Source organism: Canis aureus, chromosome 7 (assembly GCF_053574225.1).
Source record: "Canis aureus isolate CA01 chromosome 7, VMU_Caureus_v.1.0, whole genome shotgun sequence".
NCBI classification, from domain to species: Eukaryota; Metazoa; Chordata; class Mammalia; order Carnivora; family Canidae; genus Canis; species Canis aureus.
This window is the reverse complement of record NC_135617.1, coordinates 52191084-52211747: the sequence shown is the minus strand read 5'-3', so window position 1 is coordinate 52211747 and position 20664 is coordinate 52191084. Positions and strand designations below refer to the sequence as shown.

The 20664-nt window shown below is 42.7% G+C and overlaps 1 protein-coding gene and 2 long non-coding RNA genes across 4 annotated transcripts in view; 1 reads left to right on the top strand and 2 right to left on the bottom strand.

Moving 5' to 3' along the window:
- LOC144317371 (glutathione S-transferase A4-like) overlaps positions 1 to 20664 on the bottom strand; it is a 59258-nt gene that overhangs the window by 17169 nt on the left and 21425 nt on the right. The window lies entirely within an intron of this gene.
- Positions 9907 to 16351, top strand: LOC144317368 (uncharacterized). Its single transcript, XR_013383332.1, has 2 exons — positions 9907 to 10277; positions 14194 to 16351. It is a non-coding gene; the product is annotated as an uncharacterized LOC144317368 (long non-coding RNA).
- LOC144317367 (uncharacterized) lies at positions 14503 to 20151 on the bottom strand. Of its 2 annotated transcripts, XR_013383330.1 has the most exons (5): positions 19868 to 20151; positions 18360 to 18445; positions 17795 to 17870; positions 16774 to 16977; positions 14503 to 14919 (listed from the first exon to the last, which is right to left on the bottom strand). It is a non-coding gene; the product is annotated as an uncharacterized LOC144317367 (long non-coding RNA). The 2 variants fall into 2 exon arrangements; XR_013383331.1 differs by lacking the exons at positions 17795 to 17870; positions 18360 to 18445.

Below are 20664 nucleotides of genomic sequence, written 5' to 3'. Positions count from 1 at the left end.
AGAGTGAAAATGGCAGCCTCACCAAGCTCCATGCCCAGAAGGAAAGCTTGGGGCCCATTCCTCAGCGCCCCACAGGAGAAAGCAGTCACTCCTGTTTCCCTAATCTCTAGCCACTCCATTGCTCTATCACTTTCTGGGAGGGTTTACACAGGTTCCACCCACCCCACCCCGCCTCTGTGATTTATCTTCCCATATATCACCTCAGATTCACTTCTCTGCACCTGCCTTGCAGAAAGTGGTTTATTTTCTGTTTGTAGAATTGCAGCTATTCTTTTCTTAGAGCTCTGGTTAATAGCTATCTAGCTGAATTCCTAGGACTAGAGGAAACTAAGGTCTCCTACTCTTCCACCATCTTGGACTCCTTTGCAATGGTATAAGGAAGAGCCTAACCTAGAGAAAGTGCTGACTCCCTTCCATTTTCTGGAAGGAACAGGCACTGCTAGTCTGAGGAGGTCATAGCAAGGAAGTGATTGCCAGATAACCTGTCATATTAAATGCTTTATTATTGAGACAGGCAAAGGGGGTGTTCCTCAGTAGGGAGCAGCCTCTCCCACAGCTCCCAGACTCCACAGGGTTCCCTACTAAACCAGGAAAATAGTGATGGGGAGGAGAGTGTTTCTAAGCACAAGAAGTAATACCCAGTTAAGGTAGCTAAGCTCCTCTCACCCAGTGCTAGAATAACTCAGCTAGATTTTCTAGTCTTACAGAACTTGGGTTGCAACAGAATTCACTATATAGTCCTTTTCACAAATTTAGATTACTATGTCCCCATTCTCTTTATCATATTTTCTTTGCTGTCAGCATACTCCCCGCTGCCTTAACTGGGTCATTTGCAGACTCTTCTTGACTGTACTTTAGCTTTTTCCTCTAGCCCCAGGACTCTTGCATGTATTACTTCTTGTGCTTAGAAATATTCTCCCCTCCCAACTCTTAGCAATCCTGTACATCCTCTAGCCTATCATTATTTTGACCTCATGTGTTTAATAGTTGCTTTCCCCCTGTTGACTATGGGCTCCTTCAGGGCAGGGATAAAAGTACCCATGGCTAATGATAATATCTGGCACATGGCAGGGATATAATTTATCTTTTTCTAATGGAAAATTTCTAACATATAATAGACTTCAATGTACCCATCACCTTGCTTCAACAATTGTCAACGATATTTCAAGGCACATCCCAGACTTCATTTTATTTCATCCATTAATAATTTAATATATATCTTCTAGACTTTTTTAAAGATTTATTTATTATCATGATTATTATTTTAAAGATTTTATTTATTTATTCATGAGAAACACACAGAGAGAGGCAGAGATATAAGCAGAGGGAGAAGCAGGCTCAATGCAGGGAGCCTGATGTGGGACTCGATCCCAGGACTGTGGGATCATGCCCTGAGCCGAAGGCAGATGCTCAACTGCTGAGCCACCCAGGTGTCCCAAGAGTTATTTATTAGAGAAAGAGAGAGAGAGAGAGCAAGTAGGGGAAGGGGCAAAAGGAGAGGGATAGAGAATCTCAAGAAGACACCGTGCTGAGCACAGAACCTGCCAATGCAGGGCTTTATCCCATGACCCTGAGATCATGACCTGAGCTGAAATCAAGAGTCAGACAACTAACTGAGCCACTCAGGTGTCCCTCAAAGGGGTCTTTTTAAGAAGCAAATTAATTCTGTCATCTTCTGGCTTACACCCCTTCAGTGAACCCTTTCAGTGAGTCACTGTTGCTTTCAGGGTGAAGTTCAGGCTCTTGAACAGAGTTTACAAAGCCCTCCTGAGTCGCCCATTTTGTCCAGCCTCATTTTGGTCACTCTTCCTCCCTCACTCCCACACTCTCACTTTTAGAATTTCTTTCCCACCTCCTGGCCCTCCTGCCTTGACACAGGCCATTTGGTCTTAAAATTCTCTCTTCCATCTGCCTTCCAACTCCCCCTTTGGATACCTGCTCCTCACATTTCAGGACAGCTAAAGTACCAGTCCCTGCTGAAGCTCCTCCTGACATGGTCACACAGACCAGGTCTGCTAAGAGCTTGGCTTGGCATTAGTGTGGTGGTTTTAAGCCTGGCCTTTGGAGTTAGGTTCCTGGGTTCAAACCAGGGCTCTGGCCCTTGCTACTGTGTAGGTTGGGGTAAATTACTTCCTCTCTGTGTTTCAGTTTCTCCATCTGTAAAATGGAACCATAATACCTATTCTCATGACCCTATTGTGAGGATCAAATGTGGAGTGCTTTAAGTCAGAGCCTAATAGTAAAATAGCACTCACTGTATGTGTATGTCTTAGTCATCATATTTCTGCTCCATCCCAGTGTTTCCTGAATGTCAGCCTTTAACCCCATTAGGTGTAGGAAGATATGAAGACATATACATTTTAATGACTAACAATGGTTATCTTTGGGTTGTGAAATTAGACGAGGGGTGTGTGTATATGTACATTTTGTCTTTTCATAAGTTTTGTGCACTAAGCCTATACTATGAAATTTAAAAAAGAAGTAATGCAATACCTTAGGAAATTAATAAAAAGAATCAGAATACTCAACCATTTCCTCTTTGGTTACAAATATATGAGGATGTATATGTACATGTGCAAAGACAGAAAGGAACACAGAACAAGGAAAATAATGTGCATTAGAGTTGCAAAACTGTGGATAAATTAATCTTCTTTTAAAATGTACCAGAACTTAATATAATATCATTTCTTAACAAAATAATTAAAATCAGGAGAATAGATATGAAGCAAAAGGGAACTTCCCCTATAAAATTTTTTTAAAGATTTTTAAAAATTTATTTGAGAGAGAATGAGTGAGAGTGAGAGAGAGTACAAACAGGGGGAGTGGCAGGCAGAGGGAGAGGGAGAAGCAGGCTCTCTGCCAAGCAGGGGGCCTGATGCAGGACTTGATCCCAGGACCCTGGAATTATGACCTGAGCTGAAGGCACATGCTGAACTGACTGAGCCATCCAGATGCCCCAGGAACATCCTCTAAAGAGAAGGGAAGGAAGGAGGGAGAGATAAAAGGAAAAAAGAAGAAGCAGGATTCGTTTTACCTTAATACAGATTTGTGTACCCTAATAGTACTCAGCATTATCCAATATGGCAAGCATCACCATATATTGCAGAGTATAGTACAATTAATGCTTAGTGAAATATGTGTTAGTATGTCCCAACCTGGCATAGGCTTTGCTTTGCATTGCCTTGTATTAGCTTAATGTCTCCTTATATCTCCTCAGTTACTGTAATTGTACAATGAAGAAAGTGGGCCTTTGAGTTGTAGTTTCAAAACCCAGCTTAACCACTTACTAACTATGCAAACTGGGGAAGTAGTTTAATATCTCTGAGCCTAATTTTTCATAAGTAAAATGGAGAGAGTAATGCCTACCTCGCTAGGTTATTGTGAGGTTTAAATGAGATAATATGTGTAAAATAGTTGGCATTTAATTCAAAATGGTCCTTACCACCATCACCATCACACACACACACACACACACACACACACACACACAGAAGAATATTATTTAGCCATAAAAACATGAAATTTTGCCACTGCAGCATGGATGGACCTAGAGAGTATAACATTAAGTGAAATAAGTCAGTCAGAGAAAGACAAATATACGATTTCACTCATATGTGGAATTTAAGAAACAAAATAAATGAGCGAAGGAAAAAAAGAGAGATAGACAAAGCAAGAAACGGACTTTTAACTGTAGAGAACTGATGGTTATCAGAGGGGAGGTGGGTGGGGAATGGCAGAAAAAGAGGGTGGAGATTAAAGAGTACAGTTATCATGAAATAAAATAAAATATTAAAAAAAGAAAAAAACTAGAGATCATTTGAGGTGATAAACAAAAAGACCCAGCTGTGGGAGAATCGTCAATAAAGCTAGGGTCAACATACAGACACTGGAGCTGGGCCTTTCAGGAACAGTCTGCTGCCAAACCCTCAACAAATACATCAAATCCAAGGTTTTCATTAAAATGTGGTTCTGCATGAGAGAATCCTAACTGTGGGAAACGAACAAGGGGTAGTGGAAGGAGAGGTGGGCGGGGGGATGGGGTGACTGGGTGATGGGCACTGAGAAGGGCACTTGACAGGATGAGCACTGGGTGATATGCTGTATGTTGGCAAATTGAGCTCCAATAAAAAATAAAATAAAATAATAAAATAAATAAAATAAAATAAAATAAAATGTGGTTCTAGAAACTACTTCTAAAGCAGTTTTTTATTCAGCCATAAGAAAAGGAAGGAAATCTTCCATTTGAGACAACATGGGTGGACTTTGAGGGTATTATGTTAGGTGAAATAAGTCAAACAGAGAAAGACTAATACCGTCTGATCTCACTTATATGTGAAATCTTAGTTGTGGAGGGGGAAGGGAAACAAGTTCATAGATACAGAGTGATCTCTGATTGGTGGTTGCCAGAGGCAGGGGGTGGAGGGTGGTTGAAATGGGTGAAGGAGGTCAAAAGCTACAAATTTCCAGTTATAAAATCCATAAGTAGTGGGGATATGATACACAGCATGGTGCCTATACAGTTAATGAAAGTGTATTGTAGGAATGCCTGGGTGGCTTTGTGGTTGAGCGTTTGCCTTCCGCTTAGGTTGTGATCCAGGGTCCTGGAATCAAGTCCCACATCAGGCTCCCCATAGGGAGCTCCCCTGTATATGTCTCTGCCTCTCTCTCTCTGTGTCTCCCATTAATAAACAAATAGAATCTTTAAATAAATAAATAAATCTGTATTGTATATTTGAAAGTTGCTAGGAGAGTAGATCTTAAAAATTCTCATTGCAAGAGAGATTTGTAGCTATTTGCAGCTATGTGTGATAATACATGTTAAGTAGACTTACTGTGGTCATCAATTTTGCAATATATACAAATATGAAATCATTATGTTGTATACCTGAAACTAATGTAATATTAAATGTCAAGTACATCTCCCCCCCAAAAAAATTTTTAAATCAGGTCCTGTAATTCAGAGCTTATTTTGTCCCAGCAATCATGATATATTTGTAGAGTTTATTTCTGACCAAGGACTCAGTATAAAATAATGCCTAGATACGGCCAAGAAAATGTCATGAAAGCACAGATGAACTCTGAACCTTCAAAATAGATTTCAATAGATTTATTGAGCTTTAATTGGTATAAAATGGAGATCTACTGTCATCCCTAAATCCTCCTTAAGACATATTTGGACACAATTGATATTTTGCTCAAAGAATCTAAGGGATTGGTGGCTAAAAGGAAGTCATGGGCTTCCCACGTCTCCCTCAGTCCCACACCTAACATCCACCAAGTTTGCTGATTTTCATCCCTGTTTTTGAATCTATCTCTTCCTCTGTCCTTACTTCCCTCTGCCTTACTTTTGGCCCCACCATCATTCAGCTGGGGGATCCTCCCAAGAATCCCTAAAGATATTCCCTGCCCCCTGGTTCTGTTTTTCAGCTTGAAGTTACAGAAAACTCAAACCAAAGTGTGTTAGCAATAGAAAATATCACTGTCTCAACAAGAAATCTGGAAGCATCTCAAAAGATCATTAAAAAAAAAAAGGTCATTAACTTGGCAACACAATAAGGTTATCAAGGACTCTGCAAGTATGTTGGCAGCTTCATGATGGTCATATCCTTGGCTGCACAATGACTGACTGCCACAGCTTGGCTCTTCAGCTGACTTCTCCTTTTGGGTATTCGTTAACGTTGCATAGCAGCACATAAACACATGACCATGATTGCCTACAGATTAATCAAAATCCATTGATGGAACTGAGAAGAGGCTGGTTTCCCTGAGCCCATGAGAAAGTGATGACAACAAAATTGCTGGATGCTAGTAGGATAGGCAACCAAATGTGCCTGCTCTCCTTCACCCTCCTCACCAGCCTCCTTCTACACAAAAGGCAGCCCAACAATGCATATCTGACGCACTTGCACTCCACCCTCCAGTGGCTCCCCAGGATTTAAGTCCCCTACTCTACATTCTAGCAGCATGAATACAAACTTTGAAGTATTTTTACACACACCAACCAATCTGCTCTATGCTGGTCCTCTCCTTCCTTTATTCTCATGCTAATACTGAGCCTCCAAATCCCACCTGGAGGAGATAATCTCCCCTTTCACCTAAGATTTGGCTAAATAACCCTTATTAAAGTCCTATTCTGAGCTATATCTGCTCAGTACAGAAACCATCACAATGGTTGTTCAGGGCTGAGTTCCCTTCTGGTTAGCCCCTGGTCTTCCTAAAACCCACTGTTAAATATGTTTTACATCATCCTACTTTTCTAACACTCTTGCAGTCTATCTTAGCAGTTACCTCTTAATGTAATGATTCTTTGCCAAATATAAACTCATTGAGATAATGTGTATTACCTTATTCATCTATGTAGCCCCCATACCTTCCGAGACGTGGCATAAAGTAAGCTATCAATAACTTAAAACATTGTTATTGTTGAACCAGTTGCATACAAGCTGATTAAGGAGAGGAAGGAGTCAAAGATAATGGTGGTAAGTGGAATAATTCTGCTAGGAAGAATGTTGGACAGGAGAGCCACTTGGGTGGGAACAAAGGTTTTGTGGGGTTAAAATATGACCATGTGGGGATTTAGCAATGGCAAGACTGCCCCGGTAAGATGAAAGACTGGAGTCTGTCTCTGGGGCCAAGAGAAGTTACAACGATGGTACAGTCATCAGTGTAGAGGAGATAATGTAAAGCATCAGAAAAGACCTATTCATCTTCAGTTGAAAACCTGTACATATAGAACTAACAGGGCTGGAGGTTTTAGCTTAAATGTTACTACTTCCTGATCCCCTTCATCCGTGTTGCCAGCTCCTGGAAACTCTCATAGGAACCTGTCCTATCGCCATCATCATACTTCCCATATGCTATTATTATTATTATTATTATTATTATTATTATTATTATTAATGATTTTACTATCTTCCCTGTTAGTCTACAAGCACCATTCTGTTAGGGACCATGTCTACTTTGATCTCCATGGTTTCTCCAACCCAGAATCCAGCACAGCAGACAACATTTAAAAACTATTTCTTGGGGCACCTGGGTGGCTCAGTGATTGAGCTTTGGCTCAGGTCATGATCCTGGGGTCCTTACAACCCTCCTTTGATCTGGCCCCATTATCGTCCTCCTTCTACAGATGTGGAATCTGGGGTTTAGGGAGTTTAAATAGTTAATGCAAGGGAACTGGAGCCTGCTATCTAGCACATCATTTTACCTCCCAGTTTTAGTAAAAAGAAGGCAAAAGAGGGATCCCTGGGTGGCGCAGCAGTTTAGCACCTGCCTTTGGCCCAGGGTGCGATCCTGGAGACCCAGGATCGAATCCCACGTCGGGCTCCCAGGAGCATGGAGCCCGCTTCTCCCTCTGCCTATGTCTCTGCCTCTCTCTCTCTCTCTCTCTCTCTGTGTGACTATCATAAATAAATTAAAAAAAAAAAAGAAGACAAAAGATAGGTTCTCAATGGTCATCCATGGGCTTAGGTCTGTCCCAGTCCTTTATTTGACTTGCCCAATATTTTTAAAACATTGACGCCAACACTGGAAATGGGGAGATTTCACATATACACCTGGATATCAAGCTTCTTTTGTAAATTTCAGAAAAACTAAGGAATTTATGCAGATTCAGACAGGTCAGGAGTTGGGTCAGAGCTGAGTAATAGCTGCTAGCCTGGTGAGGCCCTTAGGGGCCACATTACTCACACACACCCCCCTGAGTGTAAGCACCTGGCGCCCACGAGTCTACTTCACTCACTGGCCCACATGTACCCTGCAGCCATGCAATTGCTCTCTTCAGATTGTACACAGAGTCCTTACAGTTCTTTTATTATCATTCAATTTCCCTTGTCTTTTTCCTTAAAAGCAGAGTTAATCTTTTTTTGTTTGTTTTCTTAGTTGTTTTTTTAAGCCTCATTTTATTACCCTGCACTTTTTTTTTTTTTTTAAAGATTCTATCTATTTATTCACGAGAGACACGGAGAGAGAGGCAGAGACACAGAAGCAGGCTCCATGCAGGGAGCCCAACGAGGGACTCGAGGGACTCAATCCTGGGTCTCCAGGATCACACCCTGGGCCGAAGTCGGCGCTAAACCGCTGAGCTACCCAGGCTGCCCCACCCTGCATTCTTATTTTCAAATGAATTAGAGTCCTCTAGAACGAAGACTGATTCCAAAGTCCCCTCTTGAAGACATCTGCCTCAGTACTCTGTAGTCACACCTCACGTCTAACCAGCAGCAATGTCAGGTCTTACCTGACCACCATGACAACAGTGGAGGAACAAAGCTCCTGCCTGAAGTAAACCAAACCCCCTTCCCCTGCAAGCCCACCACCCTGAGAAGTCCTTCAGAACAGTGCTTGCTCTAGCTATGAAGTATAAAAGAATCACCTGGAGAGCTTGTAAAAGCACATATCCTGGGCCTCTTTGAGGAGAGATTCTGATTTAATTGGCTCAGGTGAGGCCCAGGATTTATACTTTTACTCAGCAATTCCACCTCTGGGTATAAATTCAAAAGAATTGAAAGCTGGGTCTTGAAGACATATTTGTACACCCATGTGCATAGCAGCGTTATTCACAAAAGCCAAAAGGTGGAAGCACCCAATGTTCATCAAGAGATGAATGGACCAACAAAATATGGTATGTACACACAATAAAATATTGCTTAGTCTCAAAAAGGAAGAAAATTCTGACACATGCTACAACATGGTTGAACCCTAAGTGAAATAAGCCAGTCACAAAAAGATAGGTACTGTATGATTGCACGTATGTGAGATACAAGTTCATAGAGACAGTGGTTGCTAGGGGCCAGGAAGAGAGGAGGTGGAGAGTTGTTTAATGGGCATAGAGTTACAGTCGACAAAACTAAAAGACAACCTACAGAATGGGAGAAGATATTTGCAAATGACATATCAGATAAAGGGCTAGTTTCCAAGATCTATAAAGAACTTATTAAACTCAACACCAAAGAAACAAACAATCCAATCATAAAATGGGCAAAAGACATGAAAAGAAATCTCACAGAGGAAGACATAGACATGGCCAACAAGCACATGAGAAAATGCTCTGCATCACTTGCCATCAGGGAAATCCAAATCAAAACCACAATAAGATACCACCTCACACCAGTGAGAATGGGGAACATTAACAAGGCAGGAAACCATAAATGTTGGAGAGGATGCGGAGAAAAGGGAACCCTCTTACACTGTTGGTGGGAATGTGAATTGGTGCAGCCACTCTGGAAAACTGTGTCCCTCAAAGAGTTAAAAATAGAGCTGCCCTACGACCCAGCAATTGCACTGCTGGGGATTTACCCCAAAGATACAGATGCAATGAAACGCCAGGACACCTGCACCCCTATGTTTCTAGCAGCAATGGCCACAATAGCCAAACTGTGGAAGGAGCCTCGGTGTCCATCAAAAGATGAATGGATAAAGAAGCTGTGGTCTGTGTATACAATGGAATATTCCTCAGCCATTAGAAATGACAAATACCCACCATTTGCTTCAACGTGGATGGAACTGGAGGGTATTATGCTGAGTGAAATAAGTCAATCGGAGAAGGACAAACATATGTTCTCATTCATTTGGGGAATATAAATAATAGTGAAAGGGAATAGAAGGGAAGGGAGAAGAAATGGGTAGGAAATATCAGAAAGGGAGACAGAACGTAAAGACTCCTAACTCTGGGAAACAAACTAGGGGTGGTGGAAGGGGAAGAGGGCGGGGGTGGGGGTGAATGGGTGACGGGCACTGAGGGGGGCACTTGACGGGATGCGCACTGGGTGTTATTCTGTATGTTGGCAAATTGAACACCAATAAAAATAAATTTATTATTTAAAAAAAGGGCATAGAGTTTCAGTTTTGCAAGATGAAGAGAGTTCTGAAGTTAAAAGGTGGGATGGTTGCACAACACTGTAAATATGCTTAATGCCTCTGAACTGGACTCTAGGGAATCAGTAAGATGGTAAATTTTCTCTTATGTATTTTACTAGAATTTTAATAATAATAATAAAGATATTTGCATTCTAAGAAGCGCCCTGATGCTAATGCTGCTGACCTATGAATCACACATTGAAGCAGCCTTACTTCAGAGGACTCGACCAACCATAAAAACATTGACATTGAAACCAAATTAGTTCTTAGGGATACCAGCTTCCCTCTTTATTGCTGGGTGACTTGGTGCTTATTCTCCATAAAGCAGATCTCTTAACCTCCCTGGGTCTTTGTTTTCATGTCCCAAAGATGAGACTTTGGATGAGACCCTGGACCAGGTGACCCTGTTTCCTTCGGGATAAGTGAGTACATAATTTGAATATGAAAGTGCTTCCAGGAGAGAGCTCCAGCCAACAGATGGAAAGACTGTGCAGTGTACACAGTGTGGATTTAGGATACTCCAGACTTTTCCAGTCTATGGGAAGGAAACAAATTCTTTAGGAAAATTAGGTTTATTCAAGATGGTTCTGAAGGTTTGGGATCAATGTTTAGAATGCCTGGAATTTGAGAAGTGATCATTGGAATCTCTGATTTCAGTGTTTGGTAGTTTCCAGAAATGTAGGAGTCTGGTAATTCCAGTATAGTTAATGTACAGTGTTAGATTAGTTTCAGGTGTGTTATATAGTATTCAACACTTCCACATATCACTTGGTGCTCATTGGCAGATATAACTTTTATTTTATTTTTTTTAAACTTTTTTTTTAATTTTTATTTATTTATGATAGTCACAGAGAGAGAGAGAGAGAGGCAGAGACACAGGCAGAAGGAGAAGCAGGCTCCATGCACCGGGAGCCCGACGTGGGATTCGATCCCGGGTCTCCAGGATCGCGCCCTGGGCCAAAGGCAGGCGCCAAACCGCTGCGCCACCCAGGGATCCCGGCAGATATAACTTTTAAATCCCAGTTCCTCTTTCCTATTATTGTGAAATATTGTTTCCTTAATGGCAATTAGACCCCCCCCCCCCCCATGCTGCCTGTACAGTATTAATGGCTAGGGCTGGAGCTTGTTGCTAATTTGATTGTAAAATCCAATTAAACTTTAGATGCAACGGACTTCATAAAACTGGCACTTCTACAGCTATTATCAAATATACATATATGGCTTGTATAATAGACCTAGTAAAACTAATGATTACGTGGATACATGAACTTCATGTTTGTTTTTCCGTATTTGGGGGAAAAATCATAGAAAAATTCAGTTTCGAAAGAAAGAAAGAAAGAAAGAAAGAAAGAAAGAAAGAAAGAAAGAAAGAAAGAAGGAAGGAAGGAAGGAAGGAAGGAAGGAAGGAAGGAAGGAAGGAAGGAAGGAAGGAAGGAAAGAAAGAAAGAAAGAAAGAAAGAAAGAAAGAAAGAAAGAAAGAAAGAAAGAAAGAAAGAAAAAGAAAAATTCAACTTCCCCTCTCAAAGCTACCACCAGGCAAAGACCGATTGACTAGAACATGCTTTCTTACCTTTGCTGATCTCTGGTGGTACCAGCGGGAGTATTTAAAGAAGCCAATGAAAGTAGAAATGTAAGAGGGAAAAAAGTACATGGTGTTTGTGGAATGCATGGAATTTATAATACCCCAAGCATGTTTCCCTTAGACATGCAATTTAAACTACCCAGATGAAAACTGGTCCATTGGTGATAGTTATATATGTTTCCTCTCAAAAAAAAAGTTGCTATAGGTGCAGCAGAACAACCATATAATTACATTTGGCTTGGAAGCAACCTGAGTCAGGAATCTCATGCTAAATTTGCAACCCAGAAATTGCTCCAGTCAGAGGTAAACTCATGGCAGACCAGTAACAGATGCCACTAGAGAACGATACTGGTCTGCATCAAAGTGCTGTTCACATCCAGTTCTCTGGAGTTGATACTGGAGAACGGTAGAGACCCAAGGACAACTGGACCATGCCTGCCAGGGATCGGGTTATCAAGAGATAACTAAAGGCAGCCAAGGACATTGGATAAGCAGATGTGTTCTGTCCCTGGTGCTCTCTATATGACACTGAGTTTTATAGGCAAGGAGACAGGCTCAGAAAGACAAAACTTGCTGAGTCAAGAGGCTGGCTTGATGCCAAATCTTTTTTTTTTTTTTAAGATGTTATTTATTTATTCATGAGAGACACCCACAGAGAGAGACAGAGGCAGAGACATAGGCAGAGGGAGAAGCAGGCTCCATGCAGGGAGCCCGATGTGGGACTCGATCCTAGGACCCCGGGATCACACCCTGAGCCAAAGGCCAACGCTCAACCACTGAGCCACCCAGGCATTCCTTGATATGCCAAATCTATGCTATTTTCACCACCTGCCTCTAACCCACACTGGGAGAAAGGAAGCACACCATGATCTGAGGCTTGAAAAAATGAACCAAAGGCACAACCACTGGAAGCAAGTGAGGGTCTGAAGCCTAAAGCAGGCAGAGGTGGAGGTGGGAGGTGGTCAGGGAAGCCCAGGACTTTGACTCCTGAGTAGGAGTGCCAGATAAAATGCAGGACATATGCAACATTTGGGACCTACTTGCACCAAAAACTATTTATTGCTTCTCTGAAAGGCAAATATAACTGGACATTTTGTATTTTTATTTGCTAAATTAGAAACACTATTTTTTTTAAGATATTGTTCATTTGTCTCATTTATTCATGAGACACACAGAGAGAGGCAGAGACATAGGCAGAGGGAGAAGTAGGGTCCCCGCTGAGCAGGGAGCCTGATATGGGACATGATTCCAGGATCCCAGTGAGGGGAACAGGGCTAGCAGAGGACAAAGTGCAGCTGATATTCCACAAACAACCCCCCCCCCCCCCCCCCCGCCGCCCCAGGGTTCCTCATGAAGTTTCTAATTGTCTTAATGTGAATGCCTTGCTGGAGGGAAAAACAATATTTAACTTGAGAACGCAAGGCCTCCAGTATAGTGTAGGTCTTCCTTAGCATATGAAAATCTTTTTGAAATCTCCCTTTTCCTTACCTCCCCTAATTCCCAGTTATATAATCAGCCACCCCTCACAGGCCCCCGGGGTAGCAGCTCTTCCTGTCCACGGATCATGTCCCTGTGCTTTAATAAAACCACCATTTTGCACCAAAAATGTCTGAAGAAGTCTTTCTTGGTCATGGGCTCTGGACCTCATCCAAATTCCAACTTCATCACCGGGATCACACCCCAAGCCAAAGGCATAGGCTCAACCATTGAGCCACCCAGTAGCCCCAACAACCCTACTTCTGAATGCCTTTTGTATCTGGTTTGTTTGAATTGGAGGCAGGGCCTTGAAGTTGTTCTTTCTTTCTTTTTTTTTTTTTAAAGATTTTATTTATTTATTTATGAGAGACAGAGAGAAAAAGAGAGAGAGAGAGGCAGAGACACAGGCGGAGTGAGAAGCAGGCTCCATGCAGGGAGCCTGACCTGGGACTCAATCCCAGGACTCCAAGATCGCGACCTGGGCCGAAGGCAGGCACTAAACCGCTGAGCCACCCAGGGATCCCCGAAGTTGTTCTTTCTAAGTAAATGTTTGATTGCTCTTATGAGGGACAAGTAGAGGATGAAAAGACAATAGAACATTCTCACATTTGAGAAGGATAGCATTCTACGTGGGGAGCCAAGACTGTGTGTGTTTGGAAAGACAAGTAATAATACAAGACCAGGTCAGAAACTTCAATGGGCACACAGATCACCTGGGATCTGGTTACAAGGCAGATTCTCATTCAGTTGGTCTGGGGAGGGCTTGTAACACTTTGCATTTCTGACATGCTTCCAGGTCCTGTCCATACTGCTGGTCTGGGGCCACACTTTAAGTAGTATATGTAAACCACATAAGCTGAAAGGGTCGTTCAGACACTGGTGCTCTTCACAGATGGAGCTTTCCCCACTGGGATGGGGGACAGAGGCACTGGGGGCCAGCCTCTGAGGTCCTGCGGGAATCTGTGCTTCAGATACGAGAGTCTTGGGCACGTCTGTTATTGTCTGCTGCTGTTATAGTCCATCTATGGGTCTTAATTGTTTACTTTTAGCAAAAGACATACAAGAACTATTGACCCAGGGTGTCTCTCTTTTCTTTCAGTGGAAAGATTTCTGTATTTCTACAGTGGCTGGGCTGGCCATAGGGCCTTAGAACATTTATTTTCCTGCAGACATTTGTGCTCAAGGATGAGGAAGATCTTATTTCATCTTTCTATCTCCAGATCGAAGGAACCCCTTCCCACAATCTCACTTTTCAAAGCCTGGTTGTTTTTGAATTACAGGGAACAGGAGTGAATTGTGGGGCCAGAACCAGAGAGGCCGATAAGAAGCCAGCTGCACTGGGCCTGAGCCAACATCTGGGAGCAGAGAGGCTTCCCTGCCCATGATCAACAATGCAGATGCCACAGAATGAAACTGTTCTGGATTTCAAGGCCTAGCACCTCATAATTGACAAACTTGAAGGCAGATACTGGCTTCAGGGTCATCAGCAAAAATCTCTACTTCTCCTCTCTAGGTTTGGAAAGAAAGAGAAAAACTACTATGTATCTAGGGTCTGCTCTGTGTCAGGCACTGTGCCTAAATCTGTCATTGGATTCACACACACACACACACACACACACACGTTGAAGTAACAGGCAGAAAGCAGCTGGTTTTTAATTTTTCTTGAATTCATTTCATTTGTGAGAATAAATTTCTATCTCTAGAGTATGGATTTATACACTTCAAATCTTTTTGCTTTTGTTGATGCGGATGCCCTGATTAAACACAAAATTTGATTTTGGAAATTGTTCAGATAGGGTATAATCTTACCCAAGAAAAAGGCTTTGCAATTCCATTCCCTAGAAGAGACTGAGGCCGCCCCGCCCATTCAGTGGACGTGTCTCTGGAGGTATCACCCGATTCAGTTGACTCCGGCATCTCTTCCAATCCCATGACTCCTTTGTCTGCTTGTTTTACACTTGACTGGATGCTTTATCACTACATGAAGCAGTTCTCTTTGATGCCTTCTGGGAATAATAAATGCAACTGAATTATAGTTTTTAATTCAGCCACAAAGCCGAGAAGGGAGAAACAATCGTGTTAACTTGATTATTGAATTCTTTTGCAATTGTCAAGGGACAACAGAGGCTTCCAGACTATTGGGAAATATTTGGCTACTTCAAGGTGTACATTCCAGTCCTGTAAAGAGGTGATCCAGCTTAAAGCAGAACTTGAGAGTTCTCCACACCCTCCACTCCCCTGTACTGGTGTCCTTGGTATACACGGTCTAATAATAACGCAGGTCCTTCCCACTCTGCCCCTCCCCTACTAGTGAGATTGACAACAGGCATTGCTAGGCAGGGCAGAGGAAACTCTCTTTCAACCACTTAACTTTTTCCATTAACTACTTTGAGACCTACCTCATAAGGATGATTCGTGAAGGATAAGTCATAGGTAAAACCTGCCTAGCACAAAGCTAGACACAAGGAAGGCACTCAAAGACAATAGCCATTGTGATTTTTGCATCATTATAAATAGAAGAGGCTAGGGAGAGAGAATTTAAAGGCACCAAGGAGGGGTGCTGGGGTGGCTCAGTCAGTTGAGCACCGCCTTCAGCTCAGGTCATGATGATCCTGGGGTCCTGGAATGGAGTTCCAAGTCAGGCTCCTTGCTCAATGGGAAGCCTGCTTCTCCCTCTCTCTTCCCCTCTCCTCACTCATGCTCACTCACTCACTCTCTCTCAAATAAATAAATAACATTTTTTCCAAAAGTAATAAATTAGAGCACTGAGGAATGATAAGAAAGTAGGGAGGAGAGAGGTAAGTCAATAGCCTCTTAGACTGGTTCCTATCTCACATGGTTAGAAGCCAACCTCAGTCTTGCAGGCAGGTCTTAGAGGATGCCAGCAGGGAGAATGGGGCCACATAGACTTACCAACCAGGATGCCCATAGTTATCCACCACCACTACCAAGAAAGCAAAAGAGAATTGCCTCTCTGGCTCCTTCTGGGGCCACTGGCCTGGCACACCTGGCCTGTTAGAACAGTCTTACCTGAAGGCTGGGTTGAGCAAGGATGTCCCTGGACATACCCACAGGACTGAAATCCTTAACACTACCAGAGGCCATCCTAGGAAACAAGATGGAATAATATCTCCCCGACCAGTGTCTGGGTCTTTTTAAAGCCTTGTATTTTACAATTACTTGCTCTTGACTCTGGAAAAGGAAGGCATCTTGGGCCTGGCATGAGTAGCCCTGGCTTTTCACCCTCATCCTGGTCCTGTCTCTGGGAACCTTCATCCTCAGGGTTCTCAGGGCCTCAATTTCCTCTGTATAATCTCAAATGGTCATATGGCTCTTGGAATGTTGTCAAAAGGATTAAATCATATAGTGGATGTAGAACACCAGGAAGAGAGCCTGGTCCAAAGAAAATTCCTAATAAAGATTACTTTTCACTCACGACATTTGTCTGAAGAAATCTGTATGTCGGGGATCCCTGGGTGGCTCAGCGGTTTAGTGCCACCTTCAGCCAAGGGCCTGGTCCTGGAGACCCGGGGTTGGAGTCCCACTTTGGGCTCCCTGCATGGGGCCTGCTTCTCCCTCTGCCTGTGTCTCTGCCTCTCTCTCTCTCTCTCTCTCTCTCTGTGTGTGTGTGTGTGTCTCATGAATAAATAAATAAAATCTTTAAAAAAAGAAAAGAAATCTGTATGTCGTGTAGGACACTGATCCTTATAGGTATCCGTATTATATCCATATTATAGATATCCATATCTATGTCCTGATACCTGAAATTCCTCTGAGAAGGGACAAAGGTTTTTATAATTAAATATGAGGCTGAATGTACAAATTGTGCAGAGGGAGGTTTCATAAATCTGAGAACTTACTGTGGAGGGGAAGAGTGCTGTGATCAGAGAAGCCAGAGAGAACAGGATCCCTGCTGGCTTCTCAGATAAAGATGCCAGCGGTATTGTTGTCAGCCCAGGGCCTGTGTGTCAGCTCTGCAGGTCCTAAGACACAGTTGTATGAAGTGCCTCCAAAGGTAACATAACAGGAGAAAACTTCCTTTCGTGAAAAATACACGAGACAGCCTGAAAAAGAAGGAAATGCTGCCACACACTATAACATGGGTGGCCTTCGAAACCAAACGCAAAAGAACAAATATTGTATGATTCCACTTATATGAGGTACCTACGGTGACAAATTCACGGAGACATAAAATATAACAGTGTTCACCAGGGGCTGGGGGAGGGGGAATAGGAAACTATTATTTAATGGGTACACAGTTTCAGTTTGCGATGATGAAAAATTTCTACAGCTGGAGAATGGTGAGGGTCACACAGCAGTGTGAACACACCTAGGGCAGCTGAATTGTACATTTAAAATGGTTACAGGGATCCCTGGGATCCCTGGGTGGCGCAGCGGTTTAGTGCCTGCCTTTGGCCCAGGGCGCGATCCTGGAGACCCGGGATCAAATCCCACGTCGGGCTCCCAGTGCATGGAGCCTGCTTCTCCCTCTGCCTCTCTCTCTCCCTCTCTCTCTCTCACTGTGTGCCTATCATAAATAAATTAAAAAAAAATAAATAAATAAATAAAAAATAAAATGGTTACAATGGTAAATTTTATGTTATGCATATTTTACCACAATAAAACAAAAAGGGGAGGAGCACCTGGGTGGCGCAGTTGGTTAAGCACTGGATTCTTGCTTTTGGCTCAGGTCATGATGTCAGGGTCGTGAGATCCAGCCCCACGTTAGGCTCCATGCTCCGCAGTCTGCTTTGAGATTCTCTCTACCTGCCTCTCCCTCTCTCATGCTCACGCGCACACTCGCTCTCTCTCAAATAAATAAATTAATCTTAAAAACACACACGTACACACAAAAGAGACATATATACAAACCAGAGATACCTAATTACTTTCAAGAAGAAAATAACTGCCTGGATTATCAGAATGTTTCTGATAGCTGGCCAACACACCCACAACCCTGGAGGTCAGAAACAAAAAAAGTCTGTTAGCAAAGCCATAATTAACACAGAGGGGTGATATTTAGAGCTGACTCAACTCATGAAGCTATGAATTCAGTCTACCATCAGCACTCCCTTTGGCAATTTCCCAGCCAGTTTTTCACAAACTAGTAGAGAGAAGAAATGATAGTATTTGTTAGCCCCAGAGGTAAACCACCCCTCTAGCTGCCCCAAGGGCTGAGCTAATTAACTCCTGGTTTCTACAACCCATCCAGGACACACAGCTCTGTCAGGAGGCCCGGAATATTCACGTTCAAGTACTAGAACGGTCTGCAAATTCCTTTCCTTTGCATGCTGCCTTATAAAACTGCTATATGAATTCTAGCTCATTTTTGCATTAAATCCTATTTCCTTGAGGTTATACCTCAACATCCTTAACTGACTTAGGAGTTTCTGAGATTTCCTCACAGGATCTTGACATTCTTTATGCCTAGCAGAGTCTGTAATACCTTATTTCATTCACTGTTGAGAGAAGGAGCTACTGGCTCAGGTAGGACAGCTTCTCACCTACAAGAGCAAGTCTTGCTGGACCTTCCTGCAGGAAGAGAAAGCCACAGGAAGATCACCCAGGAGTATTACCTTGGCATTGTGGGTTTATGCCAGTTTTATCTTGGAGAAGTGAATGGGCTGTGATAGCACATCAGAGATGGCCTGGGGCTGGGGTGGGAGCAGCCTTTGACTGGGACAAAGAAGTTTTTGTGGAATGGGAACATATTCTAAAACTACAGTGAGGTGATACTTGTACAACTATACACACTTACTTAAACTCATTGAACATTTTATGTATGTTATCCTCAGTAGTGTTTTCTATCAAAAATAAGAATGTGGAGTGCCAGGGTGGCTCAGTTGGTTAAGTGGCCAGCTCTGGATTTCCACTCAGGTAGTGATCTCAGGCTTTGCACTCAGCCAGGAGTCTGCTTGTCTCTCTCCCTCTGCCCCCCACTTCCCCAGCTTGCTTTCTCTTGCTCTCTCTCTCTCAAATAAATTAATTAAATATTTTTTAAAAAAAAGAAATGTGACATTTGTAAGAACAAAAACAAAAAGCACTGAGCTGTAAACATTAGATTTGGCCCCTTTACTGTTCACTTAGTTAAAAAGCTTTATCTTAAAAAAAAAAAAAAAAAAAAGCATCAAATTCTAATAGTGTTATAATCTGAAAAAAAAAAGAAGTCCTATACTTGCAAAGTTTTGGGGAGGATCCAATGGCACTGGATGAAAAGTGTCATGGGGAAAAAACAAAAACCAGAAAGCACAATATGCTGACTCAACATGGCTGTGGAGGGCAAGGCCTGGAAACACCAAATCCAAATCTGCTATTTCTTAAGCAACCAGGAAGACTATCTCCTGGCTATCTTCAGTCTCACAAGCTGAACACCAGGCTACTGCCAAATCTATTGAAAAGACCATGGATCCTGACTGCTGTGTCTGGGTTCAGGTCAGCCACTTACTAGCTTGTGATCTTACACAAATTTGCCTCATCTCTGTGTGTCTAGTTTTTCCAATCCCTAAAGCCGAATTGTCATTCCTGCTACAGCACAGCATTGTGGGAGCTTGGAATATGGAGTAACAGACTGGCTGAGCCTTACTTTTCCTAACTATAAACTGGGGAGATAGTAAATCTTTGTGGGTGTGTCTGGCCTGCATGTCTATTCTCTCCTCCTGGCAATACCAGTCCACTCCTTTAGGGAACCTCTTTTGCCTCTTCCCAGTAGTCAAACTGTGGCTGCAGCATCACCTCATTGTCAGCCCCTGGGCCATCTGGGATGAGGATGAGCCAATCATAAGCCTTGAAAGAACCTGAGGCCAACATAGAATGAAATCTGGGCAATCTGGATTGTCTGAAAGTCCCTGGATTCATATTTGTTCTTTCAAACATATGAGCTAATAAACCTTCTTTGTGTAAAAGCAACAGCCAACACCCCATGCCCCAAATAAAAAACCAAAACCAAAAACAAACCTCCTTCTCCCAATTTTGCTCAGGGCCAGCAGTTCACTGGGGAGCGGGGGAAAGCAACCATCTCTGACTTTGTCTTGAGTTTTTCCCTCTAGCCCTGGGTAGAGGAACTCACAAAGTAATCCCACGTTTTAAAATCCAAGCTGAAAAATAAATAAAATAAAATAAAATAAAATAAAATAAAATAAAATAAAATAAAATAAAATAAAAATAAAATCCAAGCTGGACTCCAAATTATCAACATTGAGTTAGGCAGGGTCAGGACGGGGTCATTGCGCCGTTTTCATCCTTTGTATGCTGAGGTTTAAACAAACAAAACAAATAGGCTTTAACTGAAACAGGGGAGATTCATCGTCGCCAAGAAAAGAAATTCTCACCTTCTAGAGAGCTAAATGCTTGAAATGGGAGAACAAAGTTGGCAATAGGATCTCCACCCACCCCAGTATCTTCTGGAAGAGAGGACCAAAGACCTCTAAGCTGCCCGCCCCCTACACACACACACTCCTTCTATGAGTATACTGAGCTGACTGTCTTCACTTGCCCAACTTTTTCTGTCCAAAGCTACGACTGTCTGATGATGGGACAGAGGTAGGGCCTTGAATGCTGCTGGGCGCTATTGGGCTCTCTGAGGTTCAGTTTCTTGGGCACCAGAGTTACCTCTGCCAGTTTGGGTAGCTAGGCAGTGGGCCCAAAGAGAACCTATCGAGAAGAATGAAGAGGTAAAAACTATTACAAGAAAGGCAGCAAGTTGTACGTATGGGGTTATTGGGTGATGAAACATGCTCTGGCACGGTGTCTGT